This window comes from Pinus tabuliformis, chromosome 7 (genome assembly GCF_031772625.1).
Source record: "Pinus tabuliformis cultivar Carrire ecotype Pingquan chromosome 7, CPIR1, whole genome shotgun sequence".
Lineage (NCBI taxonomy): Eukaryota > Viridiplantae > Streptophyta > Pinopsida > Pinales > Pinaceae > Pinus > Pinus tabuliformis.
The window spans coordinates 1228054848-1228071485 of NC_142293.1; the positions used below are offsets into that span (position 1 = coordinate 1228054848).

General features: G+C 36.7%; 1 long non-coding RNA gene and 1 pseudogene across 2 annotated transcripts; one reads left to right on the forward strand and one right to left on the reverse strand.

Annotated features, from left to right (window-relative positions):
* Positions 1 to 9233: 9233 nt before the first annotated feature.
* Positions 9234 to 14708, reverse strand: LOC149251812 (UDP-glucuronic acid decarboxylase 1 pseudogene; annotated as a pseudogene). The gene is made up of 3 exons (XR_016266908.1): positions 12426 to 14708; positions 11986 to 12065; positions 9234 to 9805 (listed from the first exon to the last, which is right to left on the reverse strand). The product of XR_016266908.1 is annotated as a UDP-glucuronic acid decarboxylase 1 pseudogene (transcript).
* A 1-nt stretch (position 14709) lies between these two features.
* On the forward strand, positions 14710 to 16320 carry LOC149251813 (uncharacterized). Its single transcript, XR_016266909.1, has 3 exons — positions 14710 to 14946; positions 15154 to 15224; positions 15710 to 16320. It is a non-coding gene; the product is annotated as an uncharacterized LOC149251813 (long non-coding RNA).
* Positions 16321 to 16638: the final 318 nt, after the last annotated feature.

The window sequence follows — 16638 nt, forward strand, 5'->3', positions numbered from 1 at the left end:
GCAAATTGATATATAAAGTGGAAAAATCAATTGCTTATTGAGGCGTTAAAAATTATGTTTTCAAAAAATTGCAAATTGATATATAAAGTGGAAAAATCAATTGCTTACTGAGGCAAGGACTTGCATAGATTTTGCTAGGTAGTAACCATTAATAAATATGCACATTTACATTTTTATTCTTACTTATTAAAGTGTCAAAGAAAACACAAATAATAGTGGACAATAACTCATCATAAGTATATTTATTAACATATCGTTCCTATCCATTTTTAGGCAAACACTTAAATTATTTGGGCAATTTTAATTTTGGGTGGTTTTCATATGAAGCTCATTGAATGAAAAATCACTGCACAAATATCTAAAAATTATGGTATAAATATTGCAACTCTATCCAAAAATTATGACAAAAAAATAAGAGGCAATTATCCAAATGGCATTGTATTGTGGAAAGGTTGCAATAAGACGTTCAAATTATGGTCTGATCAAATGTTTGATTTTTTTTTAATAATATTGAAAAATAAATATTTGTTTTTCAAAGTTAAACATTATAACTTGCATTGGTCAATGTTAAGGTAATATTATGGTCTAATCAAATGTTTGATTTTTTTTAATAATATTGAAAAATAAATATTTGTTTTTCAAAGTTAAACATTATAACTTGCATTGGCCAATGTTAAGGTAATAATGGTCAACAAACGAATCTATTAATAAAAACTCCGAGTCTCTCTCTCTACATATATAAATGATATTAAAATCTCTACTCAACATACATATTGAAATTCCTGGATGCGGGTGTATAATCTAGTCTTAAATGTGAAGGGATAGGGGTGTGGCGAGGTGGATCGACACCTGCCTACCCAGTATAGAAGGATTAATATAAGCATGGAAGTGGGCTCTCGGCATTTGAGAAGAGCAGGGCTCATCTGCTTTCACTCCAGCGGCTTTGGTTCACACATCATGTCTACTTCTCTGGCTCTTCCCTCCGCACGCTCAGGCCTGCCTCAGAACACGACGTTCTTCAATGCCATAGTTATGGAGGGCGCTTCTCGATGCGCGCTAGAGGACGATAAAGCAAGGCTCAGTCTTGGGCTTGTGGTGGATTTGTCTTTGTCGATTCACTCGCACCATTCTCTTGCCTCTGGCCTCAATTCTGATTCTTGTCTGCTTGATGTGGGCTCTGTCATTCCTGAGGCCTCTCGTGACTTGCCAGGGAAGGATAACTCGGTGCTTGGCTCTGTTCTTTTGGAGGAGCGGCCTCAGTCTATCCACTGGCTCCTCTCCTGGGCCTCGAGCCTTTGTTTCGAAGTCTTTCTGATCTGTTTTCAAAGTTGTGGCTCAGCCTTGCTTCTCTTTCGCTTTTGCCATCTCCTTGTCAATGTAGTTGCTCAGCCTAGCTGGTATCCCACTGTTGCTAACTCCCTGATGCCTCGCTTGCGCCATAGAATGTGGTGCCGAAGAGGCCAGCCCCAGCACGCGCCTTCCAGTCCATCCTCTGATTCGCCTTCCCTTTCCAGTGAGTTGTTTGCTGGCCACTACCCCAGCACCCACAGTGGGAGAGGGTGGCTTCATTCCTCCAGCCATCACCCAGGGTCTAGTTCTGCAATCTTCACCTTTAATAGCTCTCTGAATCAGCCAAGGATCACAGCTCATATCTCGGTGGTTTTCCATGAGGCAGCTCAGACGAAGGATTCTAGCTCTCTTCCGGAGGGATTTGGGGCTGTCTTTGTTCCTTCCTCAACCCTCCAGCTGCGGATTGGTAGTGCACCTCTGCAGGCTCTGGATGCTCAGGTTCGCAGCACTCAGCATGTGGTGATGGCGCCAATTAACCCTGGTCCTTCTGATCAGAATGCTGCTCAAGCAAGGGATATGCCTGATTTCGGTTGGTGCCACATTGTGGAAGAGCCTCCAGATGACTAGTATGCTCACTTCTGCTTTGTCTACGTGCCATGCGGCCCTTACAACTGGGCAAGCTTTTTGTGCAAACAGTTATGTGAAATTCTGGTGTATTTTTGAATTTTTGTTTACACTGCAACATCAAGAGGATCTTAACCTGTTCCCCTGCGTGGGACCTGAATACTGGCTCAAGAATGAGTTCACTACCCATGGTTAGTCTTCTTATTTTCTTATCTTGACAGTTATGCCTCTCTTCAGAGCAGAGTTTTGACTTCGGTCTCGTTGTAATTTTACCCCCTTACTTTGTTAATAGATTAATCTTACTTAGAAAAAAAAGACATACATATTGAAATATTTGATTTATAACTTACATTAAAAAAAAATGTTATTTATGTTTTTTAAAACATATCAAAAATAGAATACATTATAATCTCCTTCCCCAATATATATATATATATATATATATTAAATTTAAATTATTTTATTTTTCTCTATATAAAATTATGTTATTATATCACTACCCTTTGTGCAGTGATATCTAGTGATGGTGCAAAACTATTAATCGTCCTCCCGTACTAAATATTTTTATGTATTTTTGCTTATGAGATAGTTCAACTTTAAGTATTGCAGTTTCCAAGGTGGTGACATCGGCCTGCCGCCACAAATGCCGAGGCTCAACGTCACCACCTGTAAAACCTTTTTAATTATCTGGTAGAGAGGTCAAGCATTAGATGAATAGTTAATCTAGTTTGGGTCGAGTAGCATTAGATGAATAGTTCAACTTTAAGTATCGCAGTTCCCAAGGTGGTGACGTCGACCTGCCACCACCACCATGGCTGCAAATGGCAAGAGCTAACCAACCTGTTATCGGGCTTTTAATGCACTCGATAGCAGTCTCACCATACACACATGCCCTGCCTTTCCATCCCACATCCATCGTTTCTCCGGGAGCTCGACTACCCATCGCATAAAACTTTTTCCGGGAAGGGGTGACCCACCATCTCCGATCTGGCACCCACTGTGCTGGACCATTTTCAAACCAATGCTCGGGCCCAAAACTCCATTTTCTCTATTCGCGCTCCCATCGAAGCTCCTCTGCAACCCCTCTCCAGCGTACACTCCATCCCACTCATGGTGCTGAATCCCGGCAGGCTGGCAGATATACTGATCAAGCGAAGTATCAGCAAAATGCACAAGCAATCAAGCCTGAATCACCGCCGAGACGAAGAAGTCCAGGCCCCAGCAAATTCAGATCTCTATTCCCCCAAATCTGAGAAGCCTAAATCACTGCCAAAACCGATGCACTATGTCTTGAAAGAGCAGCGTTGGTTGTTTGTTTTGGTGGGTATATTGATAGCCTCTACGATCTTCATTCTCCAGCCCAGTCTTGCAAAACGAGACATAAGGAAAAATATAGGTGGCGCCGAGAAATTTTTGTCCAACAGAGCGGGGAATTATGGAGTTTAGAAGATAACCACTGTTTCCAGGATCGAGGGTGGCGTGAAGAGGCAGCCTCTGAGAATAGTTGTAACAGGGGGGGGCAGGATTTGTGGGCAGCCATCTGGTTGACAGGCTACTGGAGAGGGGAGACAATGTGATTGTTAACATCGAGCAGAAATTGAACAACGAAGGCCTCCATTTCAAATACAGTTTATAATATTATTGTTATCCATTTCCATCTATGCGATACGTGTAGAAAGTTATTATGTTACTGTTATCCATTTCCCATTATGTATTCTTGTTCGGCGTGTTCTCCTTGATTTGTTTTTCTCCCAGTGAAATATCTTCCCAGTTCGATATCTCCATAATCTGGGTTACTAAGTGTATCATTTAAAAAGATCATATATCAATTTATTTCTAGATTTTATGTTTCTGTGATTCATGATATAATGTTATATATATTGGTCAGTAAGTTCTTATCCTAATCTTAATGATGAACTTAGATCTAGATTTGAATAATTTCTCTTTAAAATACGAAAATTATATCAACTTGTTATAATAAAAAAATGAACTCGTTTTCTTGTAAAGCTATTAATCCTGGAGTTTGATCCTTGGTTATTTCTGCACTGCCCAGTTATTGAGTATAAAGATCCTTTATTATGGATACATCAATTTATGGTTTTGACATGAATCGTGTTGTATGCAGTTAAAATGTGTAAATTCAGGGGGAAATTATTGCTCCAGAGCTCTTGCAAAAGTGTTAACAGTTGGTTTTGTAGCTGCTTTGGTTGCTCTGGCTTCCAGATCAAAATATCCCTTGAATATAAGATATTTCTTTTAGAAAAACTTTGAAATATTTTGATTTTCTGCTTAGAAATTTTTCTACCGACTTTCAATGAGATAGGAATTCAACATTGAAGAAGTTTGCAATGTTAGGATGAAGAGATAACTTACGTGTTGTGAGAGTAACATATGTTAAAAGTAACCATGATTGAATGGAAAATTAAAGCTTACGTGTTTACACTGTACACCAGTGGACTGTTTTGGAAGAAATCTGTATAGGATAAAAAATTGTAGCTTTCAAAGATTATCATTTGGATGGAAACAAGGAAATAATAGCTATGGAAGTTGGAGTTATCAAAGTATCTGACTCATGGATTTCTTGATATCTTACGAGAGAGGTAGTTTAGAACTCTAGGTTATGCATTTATGATCACTTCCTTTCAACATTATTTTGTTCATTGGAAAGTGAAGTTTTTGGCCTTTAAATTATATATGGTTGTTTTCCTTAATGAGGCCCATGATAATTTGGCTTGGTTGTTTTCCTTAATGAGGCTTAGGATAATTTGGTTTTTTCTGATTATTTTGATAATTTGATTTTTTCCAATTACTCTTGACTACTTCAATTATCTTTATTTAAGTAACTTCATTTCTCCTCACAACATCACCTAAATGCTACATCTACATCTACCTCTCTGTAGACGCTACTAGACTAACATGAAAACTGGTACATCCAAAGCATTAAGGTTAGAGGTACTTGAAACATACCACACCCCTTTCAAATTTTCATTTTGCTTCCGGTATCTCCTTTTATCCTTATTGTTTTCTAACTACATAAACCATTTTGCATCCCTTTCATTTCTTTGTTATTCCTCCCATACCCACTTTTAACTCCATTTTCTAATTGGATTCTGGTAAATCTAAAACATGAACTCTACCCTAAAACCTACTTACAAAGGGCCATTATGTAATTACAAAGGACCATTATGTGATGAGAGAGGTATTAGTTTAAAGTAAGACTACATGGTATAATTAGATGGTAGGGTGTCACAAGGCATCAGGACGTGGGTTTAACTTGGCATATTGAAATTCATTCACATGAGGAGACATTATTTATTTCTATTCTTTTTCATTGCAAGGAAAATAATGACAATTTTATGGTATTGGAAATTAAGTTGGTAATCAAAGGCTAAGAAGTTCAAAGCTTCTTTTTATTTTTTCTTATCAAAAAGAATTAATTGTGTTATTTTATTCTTATTAATGATGTTATTTTATTTTTATTAAGGAAAACATTTCCGAAGGTAGAGTGCTTTTTTTTAAGGGATTGTTTTAAAATAGTCCAATTAGTTCCACGGAAAATATTTATACCTTTTTATAAATTTCTATATGAATCAAGCCAAACAATTATTTTTTTTTAATTATGTTGAGTTAGAGTTAAATTTATCTATATGATTGATTAGATATTTTAAGTTTGACAATTTGGGGGCCTTATAGCTAATCAATTATGTTTTATGTATGGCTAAATACCAACTCTTGAACATGTGAACTATCTATACACTCAACGGAAGGACTGCTTATTGTTATTATGATACAATTGGATGTAAAATGTAATATGGATTCCATTTCTAACCCAAATTTGTACTTTTACAATATTGATTCTTATGCCTACATTACAAAAGGAATAATTTCAAATAGTTTCCATATGAGGTTTCTAAACATTTATATTGAATGTTGAAATAAATATGTTTTTCTTTTCTATTTTTTTTTTACACTAAATATTATTTTTTTATTTCCTTGTTACCATGGTACCACACCTTTTGGTATGAATAGAAAAACCACACTCTTCAAAAGCATCTATGATTCTTAAAACATCTTAGCTATGTTATCATTTATGGAAGATACATATCTTAGAGAGCATGAGTTCATTCTTAAATCGACACCTTGTTTCCAAAGGGACCCTAACTTCTCAATGACCATGACTGAGGTTATTATAATTACTTTTCAAGTCTATTCAATGCCTTTAATGGATTTTTGGGCTAAATGCCTACAAGATATCAAGCTCAATATTATTTTTTGTTTTCTTCTTTTTGGTGTTCTTGAAATTTATTAAAAAGTTATGTTTTATCAACCTCAATATTATTGTTTTGTTTTCTTTTCCTTGGCTTTCTTGAAATTGTTTAAAAAGTTATGTTTAAAATGGGTTTTTTTTTTTTTCAAAATGAAAATTCTCTTTAGCCATAAACATGAGATCAGCCTTTCAAATGATTTCTTCTTTTAATATTCAATGGATTTCTCTCTAACCATTTAACCTTGTTTTCATTTATATTGCTCTCTAACCATTTAACCTTGTTGTCATTTCCATGCTTTGGATTATTTTTTTACAACAATTGTCTTGCACAGATTAATAAAATTTATCAATAATATATGTTTCTCTTTTAGCTTTTGAATACACTTTTACATAACACTAACCCTTTCTATTTGTAAATATCTCTGTGTTTGTTTAATTGCAACACTGGCAGAAGCCATTCACAAATACACTATTTTGTTAATGTTATTTTTGTTTCAATCTTAAAAGAAGTCATTAAAGCTTCTTAGATATGATAATTCACATTATTATTATGAATAGAAAGAAGAGATAGTTATGTTTTTCATTCCAAGATGATGTGATTTATTTTAAGAAGACTTTATTCCCTAGGCTAATTCAATGGTATTGAATTACTCAAGATTGATAATGATTAATATTATATTATATGTATGGTTTACAATTGCAAGTTTGAAGTTATCATTATTTAAGTTAATTTTAGTGAGTTTATAAAATATCCACATGTATAACAAATTTAACATAAAATTTCTCTATTGCACACTATCTATATTAAAAATATTGCAAATTTGCAAACTAGCTTTCTCATGCAAATCTCCATGTTGTGATAAAATTCTCCTTTGTAATAATACAAATATATTTAATACAACATGACATCCTCTTTAAAAATACTTCCCTTATTTTAATAAAGTGTTATATTTTTTTTTGGGGTAATCACAAATATATTTGACGGATTCCTCTACAATTGGAGTTAGAAAACATAATTCCATTATAAGTCAATATGTGTTTTTTTTTCCTCCTTTTTTCAATATTAAGAATTCCAAATGTGGTCTCAAACACATCACATCTTATTTATTTTATTATGAACATCCTTCTCTAATCCATTTCAATTTATTTTTTTCTAAACACACCAAATCTTATTAAATTTGTTATAAATGTAACACTTGGTGACAATAGGAATACATGTGATTAATATAAGAATGCAATATAAAAATATCAAGATAACAATCCTAGTTCTTTAACAAGGTAGACATCCTAACTGAACAACGATAGCATATTGCTCCAAATAGAGGGAGGAAAATGTTATAAGAATTGGTCAGTGGTAATATAGTTATTTTATGACTAGGAGATGATTTATCCTAGAGTGCAAGCTTGATAGTTTCTTTTTGAGTTTCTCAGTGTTGGCTACTACAAATCTAAACTAAAATCTTGGCTTTTGTGAACTTAGAGAATTGAAAGAAAAAATAATGAGATAAATTTAGTAATTACTTCCCAACTAAACATAAATATGCACTTTATGGTGTCTTTCAAACAATGGGATAAACTTTTTTCATTTTTTATAAGAGGCATTAGAACCTAGAATCTACTCTCACAAAAATAATTTTGGTTGGGTGTAAGATAATGATGGTCTCACATGACACCTTAGTGATAATGAAAACATGTAAAAACAATAATAGATTAATTTTGATCGACGATTCGAGGTAATTCCCTAATGAAATTGAATATAACGTAAAAAGATGAAATGGAGGAAAATGAATTACCTTTCTAAATATATGCAACTTTTTATTTATAGAACATGTGTGTAGCTCTCTAAAGTTTGAGTTCTATTAAGAATGGTATGTTATTTTTATGCAAAATATAATGCATGTGTTTCCATTAATGCTACTTTTAGATACCTAAATGATAGAATTTCACCACAAAATTTGTAGCATTGTAGAGCACATGATTTTTGTGTGTGTGTGTGTGTGTTAAATTATGAAAGTCATTGTATCTGTGACATCTCTTGTGGGTTAATTTCCCTTGTAAGAATTGTAAATAATTCCCCTATAATTATGTAATTATAAAATTAAAATGGTTAAGAAAGGGAGACAAATTCCATTGTTTGAGGGAAATTGCTTTAGGAGTTAGTCTGAGTGGTGTTAATGGAGCTAACTGTGTTACTAAATTCAACTGGAAAAATGAAGGACATGCCCATGTGTCTTTTAAGAATAACTACAAGAAAGAAATGGACAAGCAAATATTAAGAAGATGGACCACATTGCCTAAGGCAGTTAGACCATGTAGACCACGTAGGGAGAGGACTCCTTCATGGAGGGAGAATAGAGAATGAAGGAGGAAGGTATGAGTGCTAAGAAAATCCTCTCAAATGATGAAGGAGGGGTGAAAACTAAGAAAAAAAGAAAAAGAAGAGGCCAAGGAAGGCTTATGGGGGTGTTGATCATACAAAGGTCACATGTGTAGGAAGAGAAAGGAGAATAAGACAAGAGGAGGTTGAGAAGTTCCTAAGGACCAACCATATTGTTCAAAGGGTATAGAAGTTATGGGAACTAAGAGAATTCAGGGAGAAGAGAAGCTATGATCATAGTTAGCTGAGAAATCCATGGGGCTTGTTGGGTCATAATCATATAGTAATGTTTGTGCTTGATAGAGCTAACAAGTCCACCAGAGAACTTGTTGGTTGATAGCCATTGAAAGGTGGAGGCACAAAAGGCTATTGGTCTGATAACACTTTATGGTAGTTCCATGGGATTTGGGATGAAAACACAAGTGGAAGATTCCACTAAGCTGCTAGGTTGTGCACTCTTATTACTTCAAAGGTAACATGGTTGATAAATCCTCATGACTGATAAATACAAAGTCTCATTTACTATATATATATATATATGTATCTAAATTGAGACTTTGTGACAAAATCCCTATAGAACTGAACACATGAAGCATGTTATAACATGAGTAGACATTTAAAGTGAATGATATTACAAAACGGAAAAGAAAAAAAAAAAATTAAAAAAAAGTACATTAACGGGTTCTTTAGTGAAAGAACCACGGTATGAGAGTCCCAAGAAAAATGACAACCATAGTGTATACACATAGTCGAGACTTATACTGATGCTGATCAATGTTCACCAATGGAATGAACAGTGATACTAAATCATCTCTAGCACCTACATCTACACTTGAGATTGCTCCAACCATTAGATCAGTAGACATTTTATGGATCTCCGCAAGGTGCTTTATCGTAAAAGAATTAAATCGAGCACTCCATATTTTTGCCTCTCTGTAGAGGGGCTTCAAATTGTCTGCGCGAACATTGTAGATGCCTTCCATGTGATTACAAATTAAATCTGAGTTTGTCAATACTGTTATGTAATTGACCCCATTGTGTTTTGCCTCTTTTAATCCTGCAACAAGTGTAATGTAGTATGCTTCGTTATTGGTTGTCTTTCCCTGCACTTCCCATATTCTATAAACGACATGATTTTTTGCCCCATTGTGAAGGACAAATTTTAAAGATGCTTGACCCGGATTTGGGCAGCATGATACTTCAATGCACAGTATCCACTTTTCCACCATTCTGTGAGCTTAGAAGCACTGCATAGTGACAACAACAAAATAGATTCATGTTAGAATATGAAATATGATCAAATATCCTGATTGAAATTGATTATTTTTATTCTACCTCAAACTTGAATGCACATCCTTGAAAAATAACACAAAATCAAATATTAGTGATAAGACTTTGGGCATAAAGAGAGCATCTTTATTTTTCTATTAGCATAAAGAATTAATAATGCACGCTCATGTTAATAATGCATGCATGGTCATGAAAAAGAGTATGTAGCATGACAAGAAGAAATGAACCATTTAAGACAAACCTTGTCATGCTATCTAGGATTCTAAGGATTTCAAAATATCATATTTTAGTAAGATTGACTATAAGAAATCCTAGAAAATGGTTTTTACTGTTACATTTTCAAAAACATTGCTATATCCAGCGATTTTGATTACAATTGATTGTTAGTAGCTCTGCTCACATCTTGAAAGAGGGCTTGCATTGGGTGGAGGGTTCCAAATAGAGAGAACACTCCTATGCTTATCCAGATCTCCATCAACAAGAGGCAATATCCAGGGAAGTCAAATCATGTAAGCAAGACAAGTCCAAGAAGGAGAGATTGGACACCACTTATAGCTATGATGGATGTTGAACTTAATTATCAGAGATACCCAATTGTTTAAAGTCCAATGAAACAAAACAATTTTTTTCTAATTCTGCTTCCATTGTTTTGATAATCATTCAACCTCCATTGCCTTTGTACATAAGATTAGAGGGCCCAGTTTAGATTGTATTATAACATGAGAAGGCCCTGACACCGGATAATTAGCATTCAAATGAATTTAGACAATGTATAACATGATGTGATTGTTTAGTGATCAAAGAAGAGGAAGATCAAACTGCTCTTCAGAACAGGCATAAAAGAGCAGCCTAGACTGTTCTACCATACTAAGTACTAGACTGGACTATGAATGTCTAGACATCTTGGATGAGTTTATGATATATGTGATTGTTGTTGCATATATCTCTAGGTTGTTAGTTTTTATCAACCATGGTTTTCTTCTAGAAAAATATAGAAAATATTAATGTGAGCTTGTCCATCTTCCAAATTCACAATTAAGTTAATGTGAGCTTGTCTTTAATTATGTTATCAATCACTTATCACATGAGGGAATAGTTGCTTGCAAGTATGTTTGTACCTTATGTTTCTACTCTTCATTGAAATTCTTAGGTAACTCTTAGTAGCTTTGTCCCACTAATGGAGTTTGAACTTCTACATATAGAAACTTAGCTCTTTTTCATCCTTTTGGCGAGTAACCTCAACTAACACCATTACAAATGTCATTTACCTCAAGTTCCAGCAATTATTTGAAGATTCTCCATAACAGCTTTTCTCAATCGTACGTTAGCATCCATTTTCCTCCCCATTTGAACTTGACAGCCTAGGCCCTCTATATTGTAGTCACATTTAACAACTCATCTCTGCAACAAGTACTATGAGGGCATGAATGATCTTTTGCACCTGCTCAATTTGTTTTTACTTTTCTACTCACAATGTACTCATCCACCCTTGAGTCTTCACAAACAAAAATAATCATTGGTGAACCAAGAGTCCAGAAAGGATTCTTACTACAATTCAGTCCCAACGTTTAGCTTCCTTACAATCCTTTTGAAGAATGTTGAAAACATTCTGATCCCCTTGAAGACTCCTGGACTCACAGACTTCCTGCTACAACCCCAGTTATTAGAGCTAGTGTGACAATAGAAATAGCATTATGCGTCTTTAATAGGCTACAAAGGACAGTACGTATTCACAAGAAAGGACATTTATGTAAGAAAATTGGGCCGACCTAATGGAAAAAGCATGCTGCTGAAGAATATTGGACAGAACCAACCTTAGTACTCTGTAATGTGAATTACTAGTGTCAGCGTACATGAGAATACTAGGTCAACCAACATGGTTGTGGGAACAGTAATTACGCTCAAAACTATGAATGGATATTTTCTAATTCTCTTGCAAGGAAACTACTTGTGTACAGAAATCCAAGAACTAAGAATAAGGCACATACAAATTATATATCTCACTTAGAACATGGAGATATGGAAAACAAAGTATCTGAGGATACATTTCTTTCAAGCAGGTAATATCCATCCGAAAGATTATTTTCAGGTAGCAGCTAGAAACCCATTCACACTACAGAGATAAAGGAGTCGATACCTCCACATTGGCCCCCCGGTGATAGTCCATCGTCAAAGTCTCAGCTGTACGTTTGCCCTCATCATAACAGCTTCTATCACCTGAGCATAAATCCACTTAGTAGAAATAAAAATATAAATGATACACGTGGACAAAGGATAATTAAAGCCTTAAACAGGAATACAGATGTTAGTTGTTCTAGGAACCAAAATTATGGGAATCACAGAAGTTACAATCAGATCTGGGATTCCTGAAACGTTATAACCCATAAACATAGTTAACATTTGCATATCGTGCTCCTGGATGCTCCCATAATACATGACAGTACAAAGAAACAGTTAACCTGTACATTTTGTTTTATTTCTATGTATGTCTGCGAACTGAAAAAAGGCAAATACAGAACAAACAGAAAACTATAGAAGACACTATAGACCACACAAATGGAAGCAATCAATCCATACCTATAGGATTGACATTTCCCCAATATGTCTCCGTCTGTGGATGCTGGAGAGGATCCCCATATACCTAACTTGTACTGGTAAGCAAGAAGCGGGCTCCAATTCGTTTTGCCAGACCCAGCATGTTCAATGTCCCCATCACATTTGTCTTGTATAAAGAATATTAAGAAAAACTTCAAAAACTGGATAAAGTGAAAGAGAACAGCAAATTTAGGAACCCTCCCAGAACAAGACATCCTGGGATTCACTCCCAAGAATGGACTTGAATTGAATTATTATTAATGTCCAAAAGACCAGAAGTGCAGACAATGGGACTGCCAAAAAGATCCCATTATAAAGTATTATGGAGGAGTTGCCTAACACGAAGCTAATAGCTAAAAACTAGGCAATAACCCACTCCAAAGGAGTTAACAGCCTAAAATTAGGTAATTTTCGTTTAAGATCCAAAGGCAAGGAGGATAATCTATAGCCACACAACTCACATCCTTAATGTGGATCATTGTAACTTGGTCACTGTCAGTAATCAAGGCAAAATATGAACATATCCTGCCAATATTATTGGAACCTATTATGTGTGCAATAGATGATTAAAGACGTGTGTGCAGGTGATAAATTCACCAAGATTTATCTCAGGACGAAAAGTTGGGAAATTGGTGCAAACCGACCTTCTAACCTAAAAGCTCAGCCCATATTTCAAGCTCAAATCCATTTCTATGCAAATGTTTCATAGACATAGGTTGATCCGTTTACATAAGCATGGTAATATAGCAGATTAAGCAATTTATGGCATCGATGCAAAACGACCTATAACAGTTGATACCAAAATAAGGAAAAATAGTGAGATCTCCTGCACAGACATAAAAATTAAAGCCAACCAAAATAGCAAAAGATGCATAACAGGGCATTGTTTCAATAACGAGATCGAGGAAGCATGAGCTGGACCACCTCGGATGCATTCTCACTATGGTCTGCCCCGCCCATATGGCATGAGTTTCAAAGGAATGAGACCAGTTGCATGTCACCAGCAATTTTGCTAGAATAGCAACCCTTCAGACCTGGGACCTAAGCCAAAGGATGTCCGCTGTTGCTTTAAGAACTCAAAAGAAAAAAACAAAAAGCAAAACGACGGACATCAAGCAGAACTTCAAAATGCAGAGGAAGTCAAAACTTGCCTACAAGGTGTGGGTGTGATTGTCTTCACAGGATTGAACTTGTAGTGAACGGGAGACGCAGGGCATGCCAGATGGTAAATCTGATCGACCTCCAACAATATCGGCTCAACAGCATCATGCCGGATGAGCTCGAAGCGAGTTGAAGTGATGCATAACATTCTCCTTTCTACCAGTGAAGAAATTATCGATAACAATCACATTGTCTCCCCTCTCCAGTAGCCTGTCAACCAGATGGCTGCCCACAAATCCTGCCCCCCCTGTTACAACTATTCTCAGAGGCTGCCTCTTCACACCACCCACGATCCTGGAAACAGTGGTTCTCTTCTGAACTCCAGAATTCCCCGCTCTGCTGGACAAAAATTTCTCAGCGCCACCTATATTTTTCCTTGTGTCTCGTTTTGCAAGACTGGACTGGAGAATGAAGATCGTAGAGGCTATCAACATACCCACCAAAACAAACAACCAACGCTGCTCTTTCAGGACATAGTGCATCGGTTTTGGCAGTGATTTAGGCTTCTCAGATTTGGGGGAATAGAGATCTGAATCTGCTGGGACCTGGACTTCTTCGTCCCGGCGGTGATTCAGGCTTGATTGCTTGTGCATTTTGCTGATACTTCGCCTGATCAGTATATCTGCCTGCCTGCCGGGATTCAGCACCGTGAGCGGACCTGCGAGGTGAGCCAGCACCGTGAGCGGGATGGAGTGTACGCTGGAGAGGGGTTGCAGAGGAGATTCGACGGTAGCGCGAATGGAACAAATGGAGTTTTGGGAGCGAGCGTTGGTTTGAAAATGCGCCAGCACAGCGGGTGCCAGCTCGGAGATGGTGGGTTACCCCTTCCCAGAAAAAGTTTGCAGTCGAGCTCCCGGAGAAACGATGGATGCGGGATGGAAAGGCATGGGCATGTATGTATGGTGAGGCCGCTATCGGGTGCATTAAAGGCCCGATAGCAGGCTGTTTAGCTCTTGCCGCTGCAAATGCCGGGGCTCAACGTCACCACCTGTAAAACCTTTGGCAGAGAGTTCCCAAAGTGGTGACGTCGGCCTGCCGCCACCACCATGGCTGCAAATGCCGAGGCTCAACGTCACCACCTGTAAAACATTTTTAATTATCTGGTAGAGAGGACAAGCATTAGATGAATAGTTAATCTAGCTTGGGTCGAGTAGCTAGAAGTTTAATTGTTGGATTTGGGTATTGTTGCATTATCTCCGGTTGCTCTTCAAGGGTTTCTTTCTGGTGCTTTGATAGAGATCGCTCTTCAAGGGTTTGTTTTTGTTACTTGGTCTTATACTAATCGAGGGTTTGACGTCTTTCCCACAGGCCAACAATCAGGCGATTATGGTCATCTCTCAAGGTTTGTTTTTTTTTTGGGGGGGGGGGGGGGGGTTTGGTCTTACCAGCCGTGTCTGCGAGTCAACAATTTGGATCAATTGATCGAGGGTTTGAAGCCTTTCCCAGAGACCACGATTCAGTATCAGAATTATGTTTTTTTATTGTAGATGTACTCATGGCCCTTGTCTTCTACCTAAGGGTACTAATCTTGTTTATGTTATCGTTGCAGGTGCGTTGTGACAAGGGTTAGGGCCACCCTGCTACGGCGTAGACTGCTTGCAGATTTCATACTTGGACCAGGTGTAAACTAATGCTTATACTTGGATTACAGTTGTATGGGATCAATTTGAACAGAGATAGTGTTGTTCTTCTTTTTTTTCTTTGGATTACAGGTTTTTTTTCATGGTTCAGATTTCATCAAACAACGGAATATCCTGCGCACCTAAAAGGGCCGAGTTCTTGCTTTTCTTCCTCACCTTACTAGAGGGACATTGCGATTGTTGGCTAATGTTATTCATAAAGTTAAAACAAGTTATCGATGTGATAGTATGTAGTAGTTGTATTTCTGTCTGGCTGGCTTTCAGGCTTTATAGCTTTGCTTGCTATGGTAGTAATAGTTGTTTTCAAAGCCTGGAACGTGAATAGTTCCAGAGCTTGCTTTGTTGCTATAGACTTGGATGCCTTTCTTTTTTCCCCTGTACATGGTGGTGTATGCAATGCAAATGTTTCCTTTACATTGTTGATTGATAATCCTAATGCCCCTTGTTCTTTCTGCTGAATTTTAGATTGAGGCCAAGGAATACCTTACTAATGATCTCAAAAAGCTAGCGTCTTGCTTTGAGCAATGTGGAAAGTAGATTGTGAGAGGACTTTCTTAACATTGTACCACAAAATCAAGGGCAAGAAAAACCATGCTACAATGGGATTTATTAATTGTCTCCTGAACATGCAGCTAATACAGCCGTGAATTACTAGCCTCTGCCACAAGCAAGGCTGCTGCAAGAGAATATATTGTAATTTGGTAAAGTCGTCGCTTGTATAATACTCCAGATGCAACATAAATAGAAGCGCGCATAGAGATGAAAATCGGGATATGAAACTGATTATAAGTTTAGAGTCGGATGAAAAAATTACGTATGCTTCTTCAATAGAGCTTCGATTTCATTTATAAAGGCTTGAATGTCTTATATATTACGACAAACATTGAAATTTCCAGAATATGCTGCAAGAAAAAACGCAAGGCATTTAACTAGTTATTAGCAGTGCTCATGTTGTCAAGAATACGTTTGTTTTCAATTATGCTTGCAATAATAGGCACACATTTAAAGATGATTGTATTCAATTTTTGTATTTCCGCTGAAGATAAATTTAATTAAAACATGATTGGTGTATCAATCAATTCGGTTAATAATAATAATACCAGGAGTAGAGGAGTTGTGTATGTCGAAGTGCATGTGAAAGTTATTCCTCTTACATTACTGAAGAGCCCCTCTTGCATCCATTCTGATGCGAATTACTGAATGTTCAATCACTCCTGTCTCGTAGGGATTTTTTCCTACAGGTTTTGATGATGACATTTTTGATTTCATTTTCTTTCTAAAGTCATGGCTTTCATTGGGCTGTTTTGCATATGAACATTTTGTCGTTCCTGCCTCCTTCATAAGGATTATATGTCATATTATCTGTTTCAGCCGGTTTGGGATGCATCATCCAT